The following is a 22305-nucleotide window of genomic DNA, read 5'->3' as shown; positions in this document are numbered from 1 at the left end:
TCTCTCTCTTCTCTTTCCCTCTCTCTCTCTGTGTCTCTCTCTCCCTCTCTCTCTGTGTGTCTCTCTCTCCCTCTCTCTCTCCTCTCTCTTCTCTCTCTCTCCTCTCTCTTCTCTCTCTCCCTCTCTCTCTCCTCTCTCTTCTCTCTCTCCTCTCTCTCTTCTCTCTCTCCCCCTCTCTCTCCTCTCTCTTCTCTCTCTCTCTTCTCTCTCTCCTCTCTCTCTTCTCTCTCTCTCCCTCTCTCTCTCCTCTCTCTCCTCTCTCTCTTCTTTCTCTCTCATCTCTCTTCTCTCTCTCTCTCTCTCCCCTCCCCCGGTCTTATAAACAGTTAAATATTTATGAAAACTGCAAACACTTTGAAATAACCAAGAATGTCTTAATAGAACCCTTGGTTTGATTAAAATTCTTAGTGAAGGTCCCTCCCTGACCCCCCCCCCAAGAGTGTTTACACAGGAGAACAGAAATTATAAACTCTTTCCCTCTTACTTCAATCTGTAAATCTCCTCGCAGCCTCTTATTAACTTCATAGTCCAGGGAAGGTCTTTTTCAAGGACCTGGGATTCATCTCTCTAATATATCATCCTCAAATAAATGATTGCCTCTGTCTGCTTATTTCTGTAGGGTAGTAGAGACCTAACATTTGCATATACCTTGCTCCAAGTTGTAAAAAAAAATACCTTCTGTCATGAAGATAAAAAAATAGATTTTCTACTGGATAAAAATTATTACCAACAGAGTTTTGATATTACCCTCTGACTCCAGCCTTACTAAGAGGAAGTTTCTGAAAATAATAAAAATCTAATAACCAGAATGTGGTTATTTCTATCAACATATGTCTCTGCAGAGATGAGCTCGTCTTCTACTTCCCCCCTTATTGCAATAAACTTTGCTTTTACTTATTTATTTGTCACACTGACCACTGTAACTTTCCCTTTGATAGAAGGGATGATGATAGGAACCCCTTCTCAAGTGTTCCATTACTGAAAGATTAAATTCAGTATATTCAATGTCCAGTGAATATTAAATAGATTCTAATTTAGTTGAAACTTATATGAGATGTTCCTTTGGAATTCTGAAAAATAGTTCAGCATTTAAAAAAAAAATTAAGATAGGTTAGTATCCAATATTACATCATAATTATCTTGTCTTATTTCTAAAGAAGAAACAGAGATAAGAAAACTGACAAAGGTGAGCTTGGGGGCCTGGAGGAAACCAATACACTCTATCACTTCTAAATTTTTCCTGTATCAAAATACCTATGATATAGAACCCCTTATATATTACCTGAAAGATGACATATTTCTCAATAAAAAGTATAGGCCATTAATGTCTTTATTTTTCTTTGCAACAATTTAATCTTCCAAAACATTACCCTTTTATGAATTCATGATGTGTTATTTACTGCTTCTAAATTTAAACTTTGACACAAGTTGTTGTCAGTTGAGCATGCATATATTTGAAATCTGGGTGTGAATATTCAGTTGCCAGTTATAAGCTGACCTCAATTTAGGAAGCACATTATTTTTAACTTAAAAATTTCCACGGTGCTTGATAGAGTATTTAAACGTGTAATTTTCTTTGTAAGCTTTGGGCACCAATTACAATAAGGATGCATGGATGTCAAATATAGATATTTGTGATAACATATGGTGTAAGATGAGAGCTATGTGAATTTAAAACTTATTTTTAAATTTTTAAATGTATACCTGTCTATTTACCCCAGAATTTAAAATATAAGAATAAAACTAACCAATTATCATCATTTCTTTCTTATTCCATAAACTCACTGTCCTTCTCTTATTCTGACCCTTTTCTTTCTTAGCAGAATTCAAGAAAAAATGAAAAAAATAGAAATTTGTATGTGCATAAACATTAAAGTGTAGTTACATACCTAATCATATTTGTACATTAAGAAAAACATACTAGGTAGTATTATATAATTCAAGCTACTTAAAAATATTGACTTGATTTCAAAGACCACTATCCAGGAAGGTAATGAAGTTGCTCCTTTTATTTTTATATTTAAACTCTAATAAATTAGAAAGTAACTATTTTATTATAAAATTGGAATTTGGTAACATAAATTATTTTATGAGTGATTACTAGCAAATTTTGAAAATTCATAAATGCAAAAGCAATATCATTTTTAACAAGGCTGAACAATTGCCTTTAATTGGATATTATATCTTGAATATTAAGCTGTGCCTTCTGTGTGGTTTCTTATTATGTAGAGTTCAATTTGGGTAAGTGACCACTTACAGAGTCCTGTGCTACCTAGGTATCTGGTGCCAAAGTACATGCTGCTTCTGTCAGCTGTGCACGATTAGACCAGCTGTTCTCATACTTTACAGTAAATTCCATCAAAAGAACCCTATCACTTGGCCCAAGAAAGCAGGACAGATATTTTCATTTGGCTCTAAGTAAATTTTTATTGCCCACAGCTAAAGCAAGGCCAGATTATTGCACCGTGGGTACCAGTAGGTAGCAGGGTCTCTAGTGGTCCTTGCTTGCCAGCTTCCATTATTCCTCACCAGGTCATTCCCACTGCCAGATGATACCTAAGGTCTGCTCCTTCTAGAGTGTTCCAAAGTAGGGAGCCACATGAAAGTGTAAATGAACTGTCACTTTCTAAAGTAAAGAAACCAATGACTTTATCTTTTATGAGAACAAAATGTACAACATAGAGACAGGGGACCGACTTAAAATCACACAGAAATATCAAGAATCGGTACATTATTTAACTACATTATGTTCCCCTGAGATCTGATAAGACTTCATTTTTATCTGAATGTGTTCTCTTAAATATTCACCTTAGCCAAAAACCTACATGTTGTTGAATAAAAACAAACAAAAAAATTTTCAAATCTAGTCATGTTTGCCTTGAAAGCAAAGACATCATTGATGTTATAATCATACATCTTCAATCCACCAAACAGTTAAAATTCTTTAACAGAATAACAGGAGATGAAAGGGAAATCACAGAAGGAAAACATCATAGAGTTAGAAGCTGGCAGCTGTAGCCATGATAGAGATTAGTTTTCTCTGCCACTAAGATTATAATTTCTTTAGTATTAGAACCACATTAGAGAATGGATGTCATCTAAGCTGTTTATTTTTTCATTTATAAAAATGGAAATATCTAAGCTATTTTAACTTCATTCCTTGGGTGAGCCAGGAATTTTTTAAGTGTGTTACATTTTAAATATTTCAGTTAATAAACCTTTAGAATATGTTTCATTTTAAAATTTCTTTATTGGGGAATTAATGTTAATGTTTTACATTCCACAGTAAATACAATAGTTTGTACATGCATAACATTTCTCAGGTTTCCATATAACAATGCAACTCCCACTACATCCTTCCTGGACCTGTATTTTCCCCCACCCACCCCAGAGTCTTTAACTTTGGTGCAATACGCCAATAGAATATGTTTCTTATAAGTTTTGGCTGATCTGTTAGAAGGTTGGCATTATGTTTTTTACTATTCCATCACTTTGAAATGAAATATGTGTCATTTTAGTTTTCATTTGAATCTGTGATGCCTATTTTGTTGGAATTTCAGAAACTGTAGCTAAGATTTATATGTATATAAAAATCTATAAAAAAAAAATGAGACTAGCTGGGGCATAGGAGACAGCATAATGGCTATGTAAAAAGATTCTCATTCCCGGGCTCCAGGTTCAATCCCTGTCTCACGATAAATCAAACCTGAGCAGTGCCCTGGTGTGTCTCCTTGTCACTACTTTCTTCTTTTTAATTTTTTATTAGAACAAAGATAAATTGAGAGAGGAGGGGTGTTGTTATGCTTCTAAATTCTGCTTCTAAGACCCCTTCTGTTGCACTGCTTGACATTGTAATCTATTTACATAATCATTGTATTCATTGGTTTAATCCCCACTGGTTCGCTTTTTCCTTCTCCCCATACCTATCCTATGTACTTCCTCTTCCTAACACTTCCGCCTCAAGATATATATATACACACACATATATATGTATATATATATACATGTATATATATATACATATATATATATATATATATATGTGTGTGTATATATGACAAAATTGTGATTAGAGATAGCTAGATCAAACTCTGCATCCCCGCAAGTCAATAAAGATTGAACTGCGTTCCCAGCTCAGCCATGAGTCCCTGGTCCTCTGTCTTCTGCCCATGAAGCTAGCCTGGAAAATGGCGCCATGAACAGGGACTGGCATATGGCGCCCAACCAATGTGGGACCTAAGCTGCCCATCCCCCAGATAAGTAAACTTGGCTACCTATTCACTATGGGCTGTCTTTCTACTTATGAAGAGGTTTCCCAAAGCCTCTACTCTTTTCTCATGAGACAGTTTCTCTGTCTCTGGAACATTTTGCCACACTTTGGTTCCCTGACCAGGAACTTTGGTTCCTTATAACTGTGATTGTAGAGCTTGGTAGATGCATGGAGATTTCTCCTTGGACTTTCTGGATTTCCTTTCACATGTTCCCCAAGGAGAAGGACTACTCTAACTTGAAGAGCATTATCCAATACCCTGGCAGTCCCCAAGAATGGAGGCACGTGGTTAGTTCTACCCTCCTGATTTGATTCTTTCTTCGATGGGAAGACATTTTTAAAAATGGTTGCCTGCAGCAATCCAGCAGGAACTGTCAGAAGCACCTAAATGGAATTTCGAGGAGCTTTTTTGAGTAGGATGCCCTCCTGGGACTCATGATGCTACATGGTGAGATCTGGATAATCTGGTTCAAGGTAAAAGAAGCAAAAACTGCCTACCATTTTTCTCTCAATTTCCCCCTCATTGTTCTCTCTGAATATCTTAAGTTTGCTGTGTGCTTTCAGTTGTGTTTCATAAGAGAGTGATTTGAATGACTGAATTTTTGTATGACATTAACTTTAAAAAAAATGCTGGATGCAGCCATCATTTCTAGAGACATCCAGAAACAATCCAAAAAATTGTTTTTTTCCTATTTGGATTTTTTTTTTTTTACATCTTAGTATAAATCTGAAATGTTTAATCCTGAAAACTGTATGAGTATGGGCGGGGTAGATAAAGCAATGGTTATGTTAATGATTCTCATGCTTGAGGCTTCTAACCATGGTTCTTTTTTTGAGTTTAAACTGTTTAAACAGCCTTAAAATCATACTGGAAAGGACTTCCAATTATAATGGAGTTATCAATTATAGTAAACTTCTAATCTTCTACAAGTTTTGTTTCACAAGTAAGTGAATTACAGCTGTCAAGTCTTCACATGAAAAAGCATCTGCTCAAATGGAATACCCAGAAATCCATTTGGACCCCTGTTCTCTGACATCGCCCACAAGATGGCACAATTACAGCAGCCCCCCCTCCCAGAAACCAATGATGTGACCTGGCACGACCTGAAGAAACAGATTCACAGACTCCAAAGCTCACTCTCTACAGAAAAGTGGAATTCCAGTGGCAGACCTTCCCCATTAAGATAGACGTGCAGCATTTCATCCCCTGGCATTTCTTCCGTGGTCATCTGCTTTGAACTGACACTTCTATTGGACTTACTGGTATACCTCTTGGACACTTTACACAACTTTACAGCAGTTTCCCTTTATGCTGCTGGGTTTCTCAAAGACTGACCTCAGCAGTGCATGGACTTTGCAGCCAGCAGCCTTGTGGACTCTATAGGCCATGCCCCCTCACCTGCAGGCCCTTCCCCCTGAGTCAGGAACCCCCCCCCCCTCACTAGGTCCTGCCCACAGAGGCAGGAAAATCCCTTTGAGACATGAAATGGCCCCAGAGGCAATAGATGCCCCAAAGAGGCAAGAAACACCCTTTTGCCTGCTAGGCACTGCCCTTTGAGGTAGGAAGCGCCCCTTCAGGCCTCCCCTTGGCATCACACTGGTGCTTGCTGCTCTCTTACTTGTTCCTCCATGTCTTGTGCCAGTTCTTTTGAAAATGCCTGTATGATATAGGATTCTGTTCACCCCACACTCCTGATACTATGGCCATTAGTTAAAAAGAAAGGGGGAAATGTTGGTATGCTTCTAAATTCTGCTTCTAAGACCCCTTCTGTTGCATTGCTTGACATTGTAGTCTGTTTACATAATCATTGTATTCATTGGTTTAATCCCCACTGGTTCACTTTTTCCTTCTCCCCACCCCCTATCCTATATACTTCTTCTTCTTCTTGACACTTCCACCTCAAGATATATATGACAGGATTTTGATTAGAGATAGCTAGATCAAACTGCATCCCCACTCGTCAATAAAGATTGAACTGCGTTTCCAGCTCAGCCATGAGTCCCTAGTCCTCTGTCTCCCACCCGTGAAGCTAGCTGGGCAAATGGCACCCTGAACAGGGACTGGCAGAGGGGGAAATAGAGATGGGGAGAGAAAGATAGACAGCTGCAGACCACTAGGTCCTCCTCTGCTTTCATGATTCAGGACCTGACCCCCCCCACACACACACACACCCAGTCAAGGCTACTTTAAGCACAGAATCCTCCTAAAACTTGCCAGAACATCTACAAGCTGCAGGACAAAAATGAAGGCTCCTCAGATGGCATGCCATATAGACAGAATACTAAGCTATATTTAGGAAGAATAAATTAAATGAAACTGTAGTTTGCTCTGTGATGGTAGGAACTGTCAAAAGCCAAGATAACAGAGAATATTAAAAATATCCAGAGGGGAAAATGGTAGGTAACATGTGAGGATGTGACTGGAAGTCAACAGTCTGCAAATGAGATGAGTGTTCTTCCCAGAACATGAATATGCAAACTCATGGAGTTAAACCTCCAGCATGCAGAATTGTGAAAAATCAGTGCCCGTTGTTAAGTCACCCAGACTACGGTCCTTGTCACAACTCCCTAAATTAAGCCACAGTGAAGATGAGCACTGTAGCCACCAGTTGAAGGGATTTTTCTCATATTCTATCTGAAAGTTAATCTTGGTTTCCACTCCTTCAGTCATATGTTCTGTGGTTAATTCTACTCTTATAGTTATGACTTACAAAACCAGAGTTGGTTCTATTAAAATTCATAACTAAACTGAATACTGTTATGGCATTCTAGATCTTAGTTTCATGTTCAATGTACAAAGTGTAGCTTCATTATTTTTTCCTGACTTTATCCTATGGCTCTGAGGACAATGACAGCTAGGAGAGAATATAAATAAAGCCACAGTCAAGTAAGGGAGGTTTACAAACATGTAGTTGATATCATTTGTGGCCTTTTCATGTCAGTGGGAGCCTATGAGAACCAAGCTCCAAGCTGGATTTTTTAATTTGCTGTTAATATTCGCTTAATGGTCCTTCAGTATACCCTTCCTACTCACAGTCTAGCTTCTATTAATTAAAACATGTTAAAATCACCCAAGTTTATTTTCATAAAAAGAAAAGCCACTTGAGCTCTCTGAAACACAAATGAGTTTGGGTTGTTAAAACTTTACTGATAGGGAGAGCAATTTAGACTCACTGGGTTTCTATCCTTGATCCAAAATAGCGTGATAGTCGTGGCCCCCTATGGGACCTGATCTTACCTGGTGGGTGAGAACCAAAGACTGCCCCTGGCACTGCTAATGCAGGCACAGAATTGTGCATCTCATGATCTGGAAGCTGCTGTCCCCTAGGCAGCTCTGAAAGCCATAGAAGTCATACAGACTAGATACCAAAACGTTGCTGCAGGAAACCCCTGATGAGTCCAGAACCTTGGCAATAAGCAAAACCTAGGAAGGAAGGCTCACTTCCACATTCCAACCCTCTCTAATTGGCAAAAGCTAATTATATCCCAAACCTAAGAGTCCCTAGTGTCTCCAGTAAAGAAAGGCTCAGAATCCTTGATTTAAAACAAATGCACAGTGCCAATTTATCCTGTCCTTAATAATCCCATAGTGGAAAGCAACTTGGAGAGGGTCTTTGTGGATTGGAAATATTTAATGTAAATGGTGAAAGGGAATTGTCCTGGGCAATACTTACCCTAATGTCTATGATTAACAGACATCACTGCTTAGGACATTTTGCTCCTAGCAGATAAGCATTAAAAAAAATTTTTTTTTAATTAAATGCTTTTGCTTTCCTCTTTGGATGATGGATAGACTAAGTCTCCCCTCCAATTGCATTCAGTTGTTCCAAGATGTCTTTCATAGCATAAATTAATCTCCAATTAGCAGATTGATGTGGAGAAGCAATATAAAACATATATATATATATATATATTAATTAATTAATCTTTCCACAAAGCTTGTCAGAATGACAGTAAGAAATTTGGCAACTCACTTAAAATATATGCCAACTGTTTTATAAATACCACAGGCGTTCCAAATCATGTTCCATGAATAGTGAATTTTCTCAATGAAAGAAATCTAAATCACATTCCTAAAATACAATTTACCGTCTTATTTTCTTTGTTAGAATTATGCGAATGGATATGTATCAGGATATAAAGTATATTTTTGTAAATGATAGTGTAAAATCTATGTCCTTGTTCATAATAATAATTATGATCAGATCATCATTATAAAAATAAAAGGACAATATTCATAACTACCTCTTAGCACTAGATACAGAAAAAAATCTTAACATGATCACACATTGGTGTCTCCAGAATTCTTTGTCATTGAGTAAATGGTAAATTTAAATTATGAGATAATTTCAGATATAGTTTATATGAAAAATTGCAGAGTTCCAATAATTAGGATTATAATCAGTTGTGTTATTTCTCAAAAATATTTTAAGTTTTACTTTCATTAATTCATTATTCAACTTGACTTTATAACATTTGTTTAATTAAAATATATTTAAGGAGAGGTGGCTCCAAGATGGAGGCTGAAGACAACAATTGATGTGAGCCCTGCAAGGAAGCTGCTTTCAACTTTGGCATCTCAGGAGAGACCACCAGGTTCCAAATGATACTGTGATGCCAACCCTACCTCCTTGGGCAGAGGACCCCACCATGTGTCTTGGACTCCTACCTCCCTAGATCCCTGACCCACTAGGGAGAGAGAAAGGCTGGGAGTATGGACTGACCCGCCAACACCCATGTTCAGGAGGAAAGCAATGACAGAAGCCAGACCTTCCACCTTTTGCACCCCATAATGACCCTGGGTCCATGCTCCCAGAGGGATAAAGAATAGGGGAGGGGATTGGATATGGAGCTCTGGGGGTGGGCACTGTGTGGAAATTTACCCCTCTTATCCTATAGTCTTGATAATATTTTAATTTTATAAATAAAATAAATAATAAAGATATATTTAATACAGATAAACTTTGTATGTATTTTATTGTTTCTTCTATTTTTGCTGTAGAATATGGTGTTCACCTTGAAATGATATAGAAATAATTTAAAATAATTTAAATATGGGGTGGGTGGTGGCATACCTGGTTGAGTACACATGTTGCAATGCACAAGGTCTAATTTGATCCCCTGGCCCCCACCTGCAAGGGGGAAGCTTTGCAAGTGATGAAGCAGGGATGCAGGTGTCTCTCTGTCTCTCTTCTCTATCCCCTACTTCCCTCTCAATTTCGGGCTGTCTCTATAAAGATAATTAAAAAATTGGGAGTCGGGCTGTAGCGTAGCGGGTTAAGCGCAGGTGGCGCAAAGCACAAGGACCGGCATAAAGATCCCGGTTCGAACCCCGGCTCCCCACCTGCAGGGGAGTCGCTTCACAGGCAGTGAAGCAGGTCTGCAGGTGTCTGTCTTTCTCTCCTCCTCTCTATCTTCCCCTCCTCTCTCCATTTCTCTCTGTCCTATCCAACAACGACAACAACAATAATAACTACAACAATAAAACAACAAGGGCAACAAAAAGGGAATAAATAAATAAAATAAATATTAAAAAAAGATAATTTGAAAATAAAAATAAGTAATTTAAATAGAAGGTTAAAATGCAAACCTGGACAAATAAACTTGATTAGAAAAGTATGTTAAGGTCTGAACTTTTCACCTCTGCAAACTGTGAGAGCCACAGTGAAATTATATGATTTGTATTTCCCCAGTGAGTAACCATTCATATTTGGCCTGCTTAATTCATTTAATGATACCAAGCAAAAGAACATAGTAATTCAAATGGCTTCTCATGTCAAAACCCATAATCTACACCTGCTATAATATATATATATATATATATATATATATATATATATATATATATATATATATATACCTTCATCAAGTGCTATATAAGTATGTCAGTCAAGGTAAAATAATCAGACAATGTATGTACCTTTGCAACTATAGTAAGCACTTCATTCTCTTCAGATTGGCTCCCAGTTGTCACAACCTACAAAGCCCTCCAGCTAATAGCTAGTTCTGGTGATGGTTATGTTATACATAAATTTTAGCTCAATATGTAAACAAATTATAGAAAAATAGGTTATTTCCTAATTGTTTTGAGTGAATAAAATATTTTATAAAGTGTAAGCCATATAATTAATTTAGATTCCAGTGTTTTTTCAAATATATATTAAAAGTATATAAAATATAAATTTTAAAGAATAAAGTATAGATTTATAATGAGTAGATGACTAGGTTGGAAAGATTATTAAGTATGGCATCAGAAGGTTCAAAGGCTCTCTCTCCTGATTTGAAAAGGAAGGGTCTCAGGAGTACAGAAGTTTTCTACACATATTACTAACAGAACTTATTTTATGGACTATAGGACTATGATCATAAATATTTTTATATCTATACGATATAATTTTAAATTACATATGATCTATGATAAATACTCTACATGAAAGTCGTGAACTTCTTTGTTTTGATTCTGAATATTAAATCATTGTAAATTTGGCGACAAAAGTTTTAAGACTGCACTGTAATTCACAACTCACACTAGAGTTCCCTCTATCATTTAGCTTAAGAAATCACATGCATCATATTAAACACTCATAAATCTGAATTTCTTTAGTGCCCTTGTTTTTTCACGAATTCTGACTGACCTATTAACTATAAAGGATCCTGCAAAACAATTCTTAAAAGTGTAATTAAAATTCCAATAGTTTCTTAAAGTTCTTATCCCACTGTATTTTTTCCTTCCTATGTTATTGTGCGTTGTGGAGTGGGAAGATACTCCACTCTGCTTTGATCTTCGACTCCTGGATGTAGTAGGGTATTCTTTCATTACACACATACTCAGCTAGTGTGCCTAATGATTAGTAAGTTGGGATGCATTGGCTCGACCTTCCCGTGGTGCATCCCGTGAGTACCCATTTATTGGGGAAACTGACGATCCTTCCTAGCCAACTGAATCCACATGGATCCTAGTCACTTTCAAAGCCAGCAACAAGCAGACATCAGGTTCAACCTGACGCTGTTGACTGGCTACGGAAGAAGGGTAAACGCTAGAAGAAGAAGTAAGTTGAAACATTACAGAACCAAGGAAATGAGACACATTAAATACATCTACAAAGAAGAAACAACAGCACAGACAAGCCTCTACTGGAGGACAGGCTACATCAACTCATTTTTCAGTCTCAGAAAGAAGCAAGATAAATATAAGAAACTGGCAGTTTGTCTTTGTCCTGACTCTTCTGCAGAGTATGACGGATAGCTTTGTGGTGGCCTCTCTGGAGAGACACCATGTTAAGAAATCAAGTCAACATTAGTGTTTCAATTTTGCATGAAACACAGTTTTTTGATTTTCAGTCTGTTTCATAGCCACAGGGGAGATAAGGAAGGCCCAATGAAGATAGGTTCTATTCCTGGCAGCAGCAATTTTCAGTTTCTTAAGAAGAATACAGAGGGGAAAAAACAAACAAACAACAACAACAAAAAAAACCAGCATTCAAGCATCTACAAAGACCAAGTTCGGAGAGTAGGTACCATTTATTTCAAAATCAGTTCTATAGGTATTCATTTAATTTTTAATTTCTTAGAATATCATTTCAATTAGTGAAAATCTCTTTCCATAGGTGGCTGGTAATATTTCAGAGAAAGAGAGTTGTAAGTCTGAATGATTAAATCATACTTATGTGTATGTGCCTTCTGAAAAATGCAATATCATAAAATAATCTCAGTCCACACAATGAATTGAGTAATTACTCATGTAAAATATGGTCAGTGAATCACCAGTTCACATAAACTATAGTCTATATACATTATGTTTGTAACAGTATAATACTTTTTTCTTAAAAATTCTATTATAACATTCTTGTATTATTAAACTTTCCTGTCACGTTTAAGTTGTACAGAAAAAATAAAATGAAATATCTATGAAATATATTTCACATAAACGTATGTATTAAGCCTAAGCATAGTTCTCCCCAAGCATAGATGTATAACTTTCCCTTTAAAAATATATATTGAATTATTCTTTTCCATTGTATACTAAAAATATTAATAACTTTTATATACAGCACAAATAGTTTATATATTTTTTTCCACTTCAAAATTAAAAGATTGGAAGTCAGGTGGTAGCGCTGCAGGTTAAGCGCAGGTGGCGCAAGCCACAAGGACCGACGTAAGGATCCTGGTTCCAGCCCCCAGCTCCCCACCTGCAGGGAAGTCGCTTCACAAATGGTGAAGCAGGTCTGCAGGTGTCTCTCTTTCTCTCCTCCTCTCTGTCTTCCATTCCTCTCTCCATTTCTCTCTGTCCTATCCAACAACAATGACATCAATAACAACAATAACTACAACAATAAAACAACAAGGACAACAAAAGGGAATAATTAAATTTTAAAAAATTAAAAGATTGTAGAAACAACCAGGGTCATTGCTGTCACAGGGTTATATTTCTACATCTCCCTAAGATAGGGGTCAGTGCAAGTCCCCCTCTACCACACCATGACCCTTCTCCACTCTCCACTGTAGAGGGCTGAGAACCCAGGCTCCACCTTGAGAATTTTGCTTCTGAGTCCCTGCATGTGATTAACAGTGTCCCCTTGAGGTTTCACCCTGTAATTTCCCTTGCTTTCTTTCTTAGGCCCCACCTACAGGTAAGATGACATGGGATGCACCTTTCTTCTTGAGGCTTACTTTGCACAACATGGCTTCCTTTAATTCCTTTCATGATGTAGCAAAATGCCTCTCTTATGGCTATGTAGTCTCACATTGTGTAGATAAACTACAGCATCCTTTTGCCACTCATATGTTGCTAGACACTCTGACTGTACCCAAATCTAGCTTATTACAGATAGCACTGTCATGAACGCATGTGCACACAGATACTTTTGGATGGCTGTTGCTGTGTGTTTTGGACAGTTTAACAGAGGAATTGTATCAGAATGATAGATCCATTATTATATTTTTACTCATCAGGGACTGGATCAAAGTACATTTCCACCAACAGTATAATAGGGTCCTTTTGAGGGATAGCAAGTGTCTAACCTTAAAGAGTGTCACTATCCCATGTGCACAGAATATGGTTAGGTCCATGAGAGTAGCTGTTAGGAGAAGCTTCAGGATTGTTGGAGTGGCGTTGCTGTGTTTCTTTTTATTTATTTGCATCTCTCCCTCACTATTTCTCTCTTTCCCTCTTTCTAGAGGGATAAAAACATATGGCTACTGGGAGCAGAGAAATCATGCAAGTATTTGGTTCCAAAAATAACCCTGGTGACAGGAAGGAAGGATAGAAGGAAGGGAAGGAGGGAGGGAGGGAGGGCCATTTCTTTTAAACACTTGCCAGCACTTATAATTTGTTTGTTTTTTAATTGGCGATTCTGGCAGGAATGAGGTAGTATCTTCTTTTGTCTTGACTAGCATTTCTCTAATAATTAGTGGCTTGGCTCATTCTCTCATATATATGTTGACTACTTGAATATCTTCTCAGATATGAATCCTGTTCAAATCTTCTCCCTATTTTTAATGGGGTCATCATTTTGTTGTCATTACTGCTGAATATTGTGATTTCATTGTGAATTTTAGTCTTTCATTGATGATTTCTTCCATTCAGTAGATGTCTTTCTGTTTTGGGCGATGGCTTCTTTTGCTGTGTAGAAGCTTTCCAGTATGATGTGGTCTCACTAACTGATTTTTGCCTTTGTTTTCCGTGCTGTTGGGCTCTGATCTCCAAAGACATTTCCAAATTACACATCATGTAATAAATATCCTGCCTATGTTTTTCTTCTATGTATTTTATAGCTTCTGATCACATATTTAATAAATCTTTAATTCCTTTTTGTGTTGGCTTTAGGCATATTAACAGGTAGTGGTACTGTTTCCTTCTTCTATATACAATTATCCAGTTTTCCCAGTACCATATATTAAAAAAATCTCTTTTTTCCCTGTTAAATGTTCTGAGTCTACCTGTTATAAATTAGCACTCATATGTATGAAGGCTTATTTTTAGCCTCTGAATTCTATCCCACTGATCAGTGTCTATTTTTGTTCCAGTACTACACAATTTTGTTTATATAACCCTGTGATATGACTGTAAATCACGGAGCTTTATGTCTTCATTGTCTATTTTTCTCAGAATTGCATTACCATTTGGGTGTTTAGTGGTTTCAGATAAAATTATGTAGCATTTGTTCTATTCCTCTAAAGAAGATTACTGGAATTTATACATGTAGAGATAGATATCTTTCAGTCTAATAATAAATTTTGACTATCATTATGAATTAAAATACACTGATTACTTAGTACATCTGAAAATATGATGTTTAAATGCTTAATAATCTTTAAAATGGGGCATTTGGTGGTTGTGAAACTATCTGATTGTTAGAAAACAGAATTTCAGTGCCTTCAGTCCCAGAGGCCCTAGGTTCAATTCCTAGAACCATAATATCCTAGAGCTAAGTAATGCTCTGGTCTCTGTCACACATAAAAATAAAGCTTTTTAAAAATCAACATAAATTATGTTTATAAACATATCCTTTGGACATTTGGATTATAAAAATATAAATGTGATTTATCAGTAAAATATCTAAAATCATTTTTATATTAGTGATTGAATATTGATTTACAAAATTGTGAGATGACAGGGGTGTAATTCTTCACTTTTCCCACCACCAGAGGTCCCTATCCTCACTCTCTCTACTGGAATTATTTACAACAATATGTTGTTCACAATAAAATGCATCTAACTCCAGAACATGCATACTGTGGCAACTTTTAAACAAGCCAACTTTTATTCTATTAGTAAGTAGCTTTCATTTTATCAAAGCTTAATATGACTGTATAAACATTGCTCTTTATCCTTCTGAGTATTTAATTTTTAAGACCTTCTGTATATATATATATGTAGTTTGTTTGTTTTTTTCACCAGAGCACTGCTCAGTTCTGGCTTAGATGATGCATGGGATTGAACCTGGGACTTGAGCCTCAGGCAGTAGACTCTCTATGCATAACCATTATGCTATCTACCCCTGCCTGTTTATATATATATATATATATATATATATATATATATATATATATATATATATATATATATATATATTATACATACATTTATTTATTATAGGACAAAGACAGAGAAATTGAGAGGGGAGTGGAGAAATACAGAAGGGGAGAGACAGAGACACCTGAAGCCCTGCTTCACTACTTGTGAAGTTTCTTCCCTGCAGGTGGGGCCCAGGGGCTTGAAGCTGGGTCCTTATGCACTGCAATGTGAGTGTTTAACTAGGTGCGCCACTGCCTGGCCCCCTTCTGAGTATTTTTATCATAATTACATTGCCATGACATAACAGTAATGGATACAGTAGAGATTAAAAATAAGCTTTTTTTTTCCAACATATGAAACCACTCATAGATGTACAATACACATTTTCATAGTATCAGAAGATATATTGTTATTATAAATGAGGTAATTAGAATGATTTCTGTTTCATATGAAAGACACAATATTTATTTTCACATCTTTAAATTCATAGTGCATATGAAAACTGGAATATGATATGGAAGTGTTCTCTATTTGTTGAGTCTTAAGAATACATTTAATGTACCTAATCAGGTATTCTACAGCTTTTGTTTCATAGAGTACATTTCCAGTTGCAGAATATGCTTTATTGCTACTTACAATCTTGATAAAATGGACTTTCAGTAGGAATTTCTTTCTTTCATGATGTAAGTTGTTTTGAGTTAACACTTCATAGTTGTACATGCATACATGTATTTAATGGTAACATAAATTAATGTGTTACATTAGTAATATGGTAACATCAGTTAATGCCTTCCAAAATTTGGTTTAAACCATCACCTCAAATGATTAGGGTGAAGTTCTTGGTGGTTAATACGTTTTGGATAACAGAAAGGATCCTATGGCAGCACAGAATGCAGTCAAGCTTAGTCTTACAAAAGTGATGTGTACAGCCAACTGTTGGGGTCTAGACATAACCAACCCTAGCTCCACAGTCCCTGTCAGTGATGGAGAACTCGTCTTATCCAATTAGTTACTATAATGAGTCCTCTGTATTAATGTCTGGGGAGCCAAGGTATAGATTTACTGAAGGATGTTCATTTATCATGTTGCTTAAAGTCCGACTGTGTAAGGAGTTAAACAAGGTACAAATCATCAGTATAGATCTTGCTCAACATGTAGGTGGCCCAGCAGAAGGAAAATCAGCCTTAAGCAGCAGACTATGAAATTACTGCCAAGCACTTATTCTTATATCTCTGTTCCAGTCATACTTAGAGTACCAGGTTCAGACATAAGATAGACAAGACTGGGAAATACTCTTTGAGTGATGGTAACGTCAGAGTTAAGTAACCCAAGCTAAGAATCCAAGTTTATACTAGAGGTTAAAACTGTTAGTAGTTGGATATATATAAGTGGGAAGTATCAGTATAGTCAATATTTTCTTGAGGTGATTCAGAGAACAGATTCGGGACACAATCCCCAGAGTACTTACTCCACAGTTTTAATGGCCAGAAAGGAATAGATTGAATTATGAAGCTGAGAGGGAAAGCAATAAGGTAATAAAAGTCAGCTGTGAAGAATAACTAATAAGAGAGTTTCATTTTGAGGACTAACCCAGATATACTTTAAAGACTCATTTAATTGGCAACTTTTCATATATATATTCATGTGTGTGTGTGTGCTCTAAGCTGTTCCTTTCATGGTGCTCTTTCTAGAAATAAGAGAGATATTAAATTAAAAGGGAGATCAAACACCTTGTAAAGAGAAAAATCAGGAAGATGGGAAACTTAGGGGAATGAATGCCAAAGTGGGGAGCTGGGCAACACTGATGAATCTGATCTCTTTGTGATTTGACTCCCTATATGCTTTGAGTAGATGGCTGGACTTCTCAGGCCCTAAGTACAGCCATCTGGAGGACTCTCTACTTCTCTAAATTAGGATGGGTGGCCTTTCCCTGAATAGGATAGAGCCACGCACCACCTATCTATGCTGATGACTGACCATTTCAACTATATACTTCGATGATAGTGGAGTAAGATAATATTTTTATATAGTCTCACACTAGACTTTATATATATATATTTTTTTTTAATATTTATTTTATTTATTTATTCCCTTTTGTTGCCCTTGTTGTTTTTTTTTATTGTTGTAGTTATTATTGTTTTTGTCATTGTTGGATAGGACAGAGAGAAATGGAGAGAGGAGGGGAAGACAGACACCTGCAGACCTGCTTAAACGCCTGGGAAGCGACTCCCCTGCAGGTGGGGAGCCGGGGTTCAAACCGGGATCCTTCTGCCGGTCTTTGTGCTTTGCGCCACCTGCGCTTAACCCGCTGCGCTACAGCCCGACTCCCCACACTAGACATTTTTAACAATTCATCTGTTGATATAGATTTCATTATATCATACTAAGTGAAAAATAGATTGACTAGAAGATAAAGTTTGGGGCTCAAGTATTTGTGATAGTAGTGGCGATAATCAGCTAGTATATTTTACAATTCTCCTAAGATATGCTCTGGATCTTGAATATTCAAATATAAATATAGCCCGTGTTCTCAAAGAACTTCCAATCAATCATTAGTTAAAAGGGATTTCCAGGACGTACTGAAAACTATTGGTAGATTCCTAAGATATCTGTGGCTCATAAACTTTCATCAAGATATGGAGGAAGAAGAGAATGTATTAGCACAGGTGGAAGAGTATGTGGATTGTGGCTGGTGACGCCCACCTTTCCCAAGCAAAGGAATACCAGAGGGTTGACTGACGTGCTTCAGTCTCCATATAGGGGCAGTACACTGAGGCTGTTGTTGAATGTTTATGACATACCAAGCGATTGTAGGCTGATTCTCTAACTCATCAGTCACATTCTATTCGTCATAGAATATATAATATGGGACAAACTGTAGACCTTTGAAGAATCATGGTCTCATATGTAGCACTAAATACATGATCTGTAAGCATGATCTTGAAAGCCACTGAACATGAAATTTCATGCTTAATAAACTAATCATGATGGGATGTCATCTGAAAATAAAATCATGATGGGATGTCATCTGAAAATAAGACAAATTACACCAAGGGCCTGCTCTATTTCACTTCTGTGTATATGTTTCTGGCTATCTTTGACATTAGCCATCGACTCAAGAGGAGAGCATAAAATGAGCATTATAATGCTTACCTGACACTAGTTCTCTGATTCTTAGTATACAATTTTAAATTTAAAAATACATCCACTTATCCTTTGGAAATAACATGTATCTATTATTAGAGCTGTTGGCCTGAGAAAAATAATGCCCTGAATGATTACCAACTCATATTCATATCACTGTGAAAACTTGAATGAAGTAACACATGACTTAATTATGGTAAAGGCAAGAGTATATTCAGCTAAAAAATGGAAGCAGGAAGAACTCTAGAGTCTCAAAATTGTAATTTTTCATTACTCAATTTTGAAACTCCCCTTACAAGCTGACCACTATATATATAGCAATTTTTTTCAGTGTTTTATTAATTTTTATTTTATTATTACTTTTTAAATATTTTATTATTGGATAAAGACAGAGAAACTGAGAGGGGAGAGGGTGATAGAGAGGGAGAGAGACAGAGACACCTGCATCCCTGCTTCACCATTTGTGAAACTTTCCCCCTACAGGTGGGGACCAGGGCTTGAACCTGGGCCCTTGCACACTGTAATGTGAGCACCTAATCAGGCGCATCATCCGGCCCCCTTTTTAATTTCTGCTGGTTGTTTTTGTCACCAGGGTTACTGCTGCACCTTAGTGCCTGTATGACTCCACCTCTCCTGGTGGTCATTTGTTTTTCTTTTCTTTTTTTTCCTCCAGGGTTATCACTGGGGCTCGGTGCCTACCATATAAATCGTATAAATCCACTACGCCTGAAGGCCATTTTCCCCCATTTTTTGTTGCCCTTGTTGCCTGTTGTTGTTATTGGATAGGACAGAGAGAAATGGAAAGGGGAGGGGAAGACAGAGAGGGGGAGAGAAAGACAGACACCTGCAGACCTGTTTCACTCACCACTTATGAAGTGACGCCCCTGCAGGTGGGGAGCCGGGGGCTCGAACCAGGATCTTTGAGCCAGTCCTTGGACTTCGTGCCAATGTGCACTGAACCTGCTGTGCTAACACCAAGCCCCCCATTTTTCTTTTTTACATGAAGAATGAAAGATACAGGAATTTTTTTTGCCAAATAGAGTTGAGATAACGTAGTCTTTAAACTTTAGTTTTTGTTGTTTTTCCTGCAGGGTTATCGTGGGCTTAGTGCCAGCACTGTGAATCCACTGCTCACGGTGAATGATTTTTTTCCATTTTATTAGATAGGAAAGAGAGAAATTGACAGACGTTGAGGAGATGTAGACATATGCAAAACTGCTTCACTGCTTGTGAAGCTTTCCCCTACATGTGGGGAGCCAAAGGCTTGAACCCAGATCCTTAAGTGGGTCCTTGTAAACAGCACTACGTGCACTTAACCAGGAGCTCCACCGCCTAAACCTGAGATTTTATAGCTAGTGATTCATGGTGAAAACTTTCTAATAAACTTGCTTTAGTAGGTAAAGTGAGAAATGTAACAGGAGGTATGAGAGTTTATAAAACAAATGATCTTTGAGGATTTGCATATCTCCTCCGTAAACTAGGGACTCTTAAAATTGTTGGATTGTCGTGTTACTTTTTGCTATTAACGGCATGCATACCCTTTATCTATCTGAGCTTACTAGAGCTAAGGGTAACTACCTCCCTGCATTACACTGTAAGTGGAATCAGATCACCACTCCTTAGGGGGGATTTCTTCATGTCCCACAAGGATACACTGACTTAAGAGGTTGTGCAAGGTTCATTATTTATATTCCTATTATTTAATATACAATCTTTTATATTATCTATGAATAAATAATTTCAGAAGAAGAACCTGTAATGGGCCATCATATGTTTACACCAGCTCTATCTTGACTTTACAGGTTTACGTCATGAAATTAAAGCAATCTTCCATGGTATTGCTCTTACTGATTCAGTCTTTAATGTGCTGACATATTTACCTGGCAGCATATGTACATATTGCAGTAACGCTTTCCTTACTTTCCGTTTCTTCTCTTACTCTGAAATACTTTGCCACCACAAGAAAAATAATCTAAAGCAGCTAGTTGTTCACATGCTGGAAACCTTCTGTTTCTGAGGCAAAGAGCACAGGTCCTCAAGAGCCCCATCTGACTGGAGAGTCCGCAAGTGTGCCACGGCAGACAGCTTATCGCTTCTGCGAGACAGCTATTGAAACATACTGCTAAAACCTTGCTCGCGAAATTTGACCTTGGCATGTCCCTGAATTCTAGCAGATTGAAAAGAGACACCATTGTAAAATGTATTATTATATTTTAGGTGTTAGTTCAGAAAACCAGAAGATGGAAAAGAAAAAGATATTTTTATATCAGAAAGCAGAAAATACTTTTACATTGAAAGCTAATGTTTCTTTGATTTATTAAAACCAGACAACAGATATTCATAATAAACTAACTGTGGAAGTGGCTGTGATTAGGACACTCAACATAGAACTTAATGCTGGTATATTGCTTCATGTATTAAAACCAGGATGAACTAGGTAGAACGCTTCACAATTTTTATAAAATTCAATTCATAAAATTGTAAGCAAGTAATCACACACACACACACACACACACACACACACACACACACACACACACACACACACACGGTAATGCTTTATATTTCAGAAGCGTTGATTTGAACTGCTTACTTGAATGGCGTAGTTAATAGGATTATAACCTTCTGTGTCCATGTAACAGGAAGTGTATCTTTAAGTCCCATTAAGTGGGTGCAACACTTGTTCAGCCCTTAGCTGTGTGCTGCTCAAAGTCAAAGCAGACAATTGCAAACATAGCTGATAATAATACCACAGTAAGATAAAAGTTGAAGTTGATTAATATTAGAGTGATACTATGTCAATAGAGAAAATATATTTTTCATTCAAGGGATAAAGTTCCCTAGCAAAATCATCAAGTTTAATTATCAAATTAGGATCTATAGATCAGAGCACAGAACTATTCAGCTTTTACCCTTTTGGGGAAAAACCAGTACTGGAGGTCAGGAGGTGGTGCATCTGGTTAAGTGCACACATTCTCATGCACAAGGACCCAGGTCCAATCCCCTGGGCCCCACCTGCAGGGGGAAAGCTTCACAAGTGGTGAAGCAGGGCTACAGGTGTCTCTCTGTGCCTCATTTCCTCTCTATCTTCCCTTCTCTCTCAATTTCTCTGTCTCTATCCAGAAATAATAAATAAATTAATTAAATAATTTAAAAAGGAAAGACTAACACTGTAATACACATTGTCTTATTCTATTTTATAAGAGTGTTAACCTGCTAACCTTTGAGCTATAAACTATATTTTATACGTAAGGATCCATCTTCCTCAGGCGACATTCTTAATCCTTGTATTAGGTGTTGCAAGTGAAAGGGAGAATGGGAAACTCTGACATTTTGTGCGTAATACTCACAGATCTTATTACAATATTATCAATGGTGCCTGTACATGAAAATATTACATACTTCTAGAGCAAAAGTTGTCTATAAACATGTCTGACATCTTGTAAAAAAAAAAAAAACAGGTAGGTATCTAAGTATGCAGCGACTATCTGGTGGCAAAGCCATGAGAAAATTCCAGTATAATAAATAGCTAGAACCTCTATTTCATTCTTGAGATATATGTTGTTTTAAATATGATGCAAACATATATGAAACATTTCTTTAAAAAAATTTATTTTTTAATAGAGACAGATAAATCAAGAAGGTAGGGGGAAACAGAGAGGGAGAGAGTGGCAGAGAGGCCCCTCCAGCCCCACTTCAACACTTGTGAAGCTGTCACCTTGCAGGTGGGGATGGGAGGCTTGAACCTGGGTCCTCGTGCATGGAAATATGTGCATTTAACCAGGTGCACCACTACCCAGCCCCTATGAAGCATTTCTTTCTTTCTTTTTCTTTTTTTTTTTTTTTAGCAGATCACTACTCAGCTCTAGTTTAT

Source organism: Erinaceus europaeus, chromosome 19, assembly GCF_950295315.1.
Source record: "Erinaceus europaeus chromosome 19, mEriEur2.1, whole genome shotgun sequence".
In the NCBI taxonomy this organism is placed as follows: domain Eukaryota; kingdom Metazoa; phylum Chordata; class Mammalia; order Eulipotyphla; family Erinaceidae; genus Erinaceus; species Erinaceus europaeus.
Note: the sequence above shows the minus strand (reverse complement) of the source record.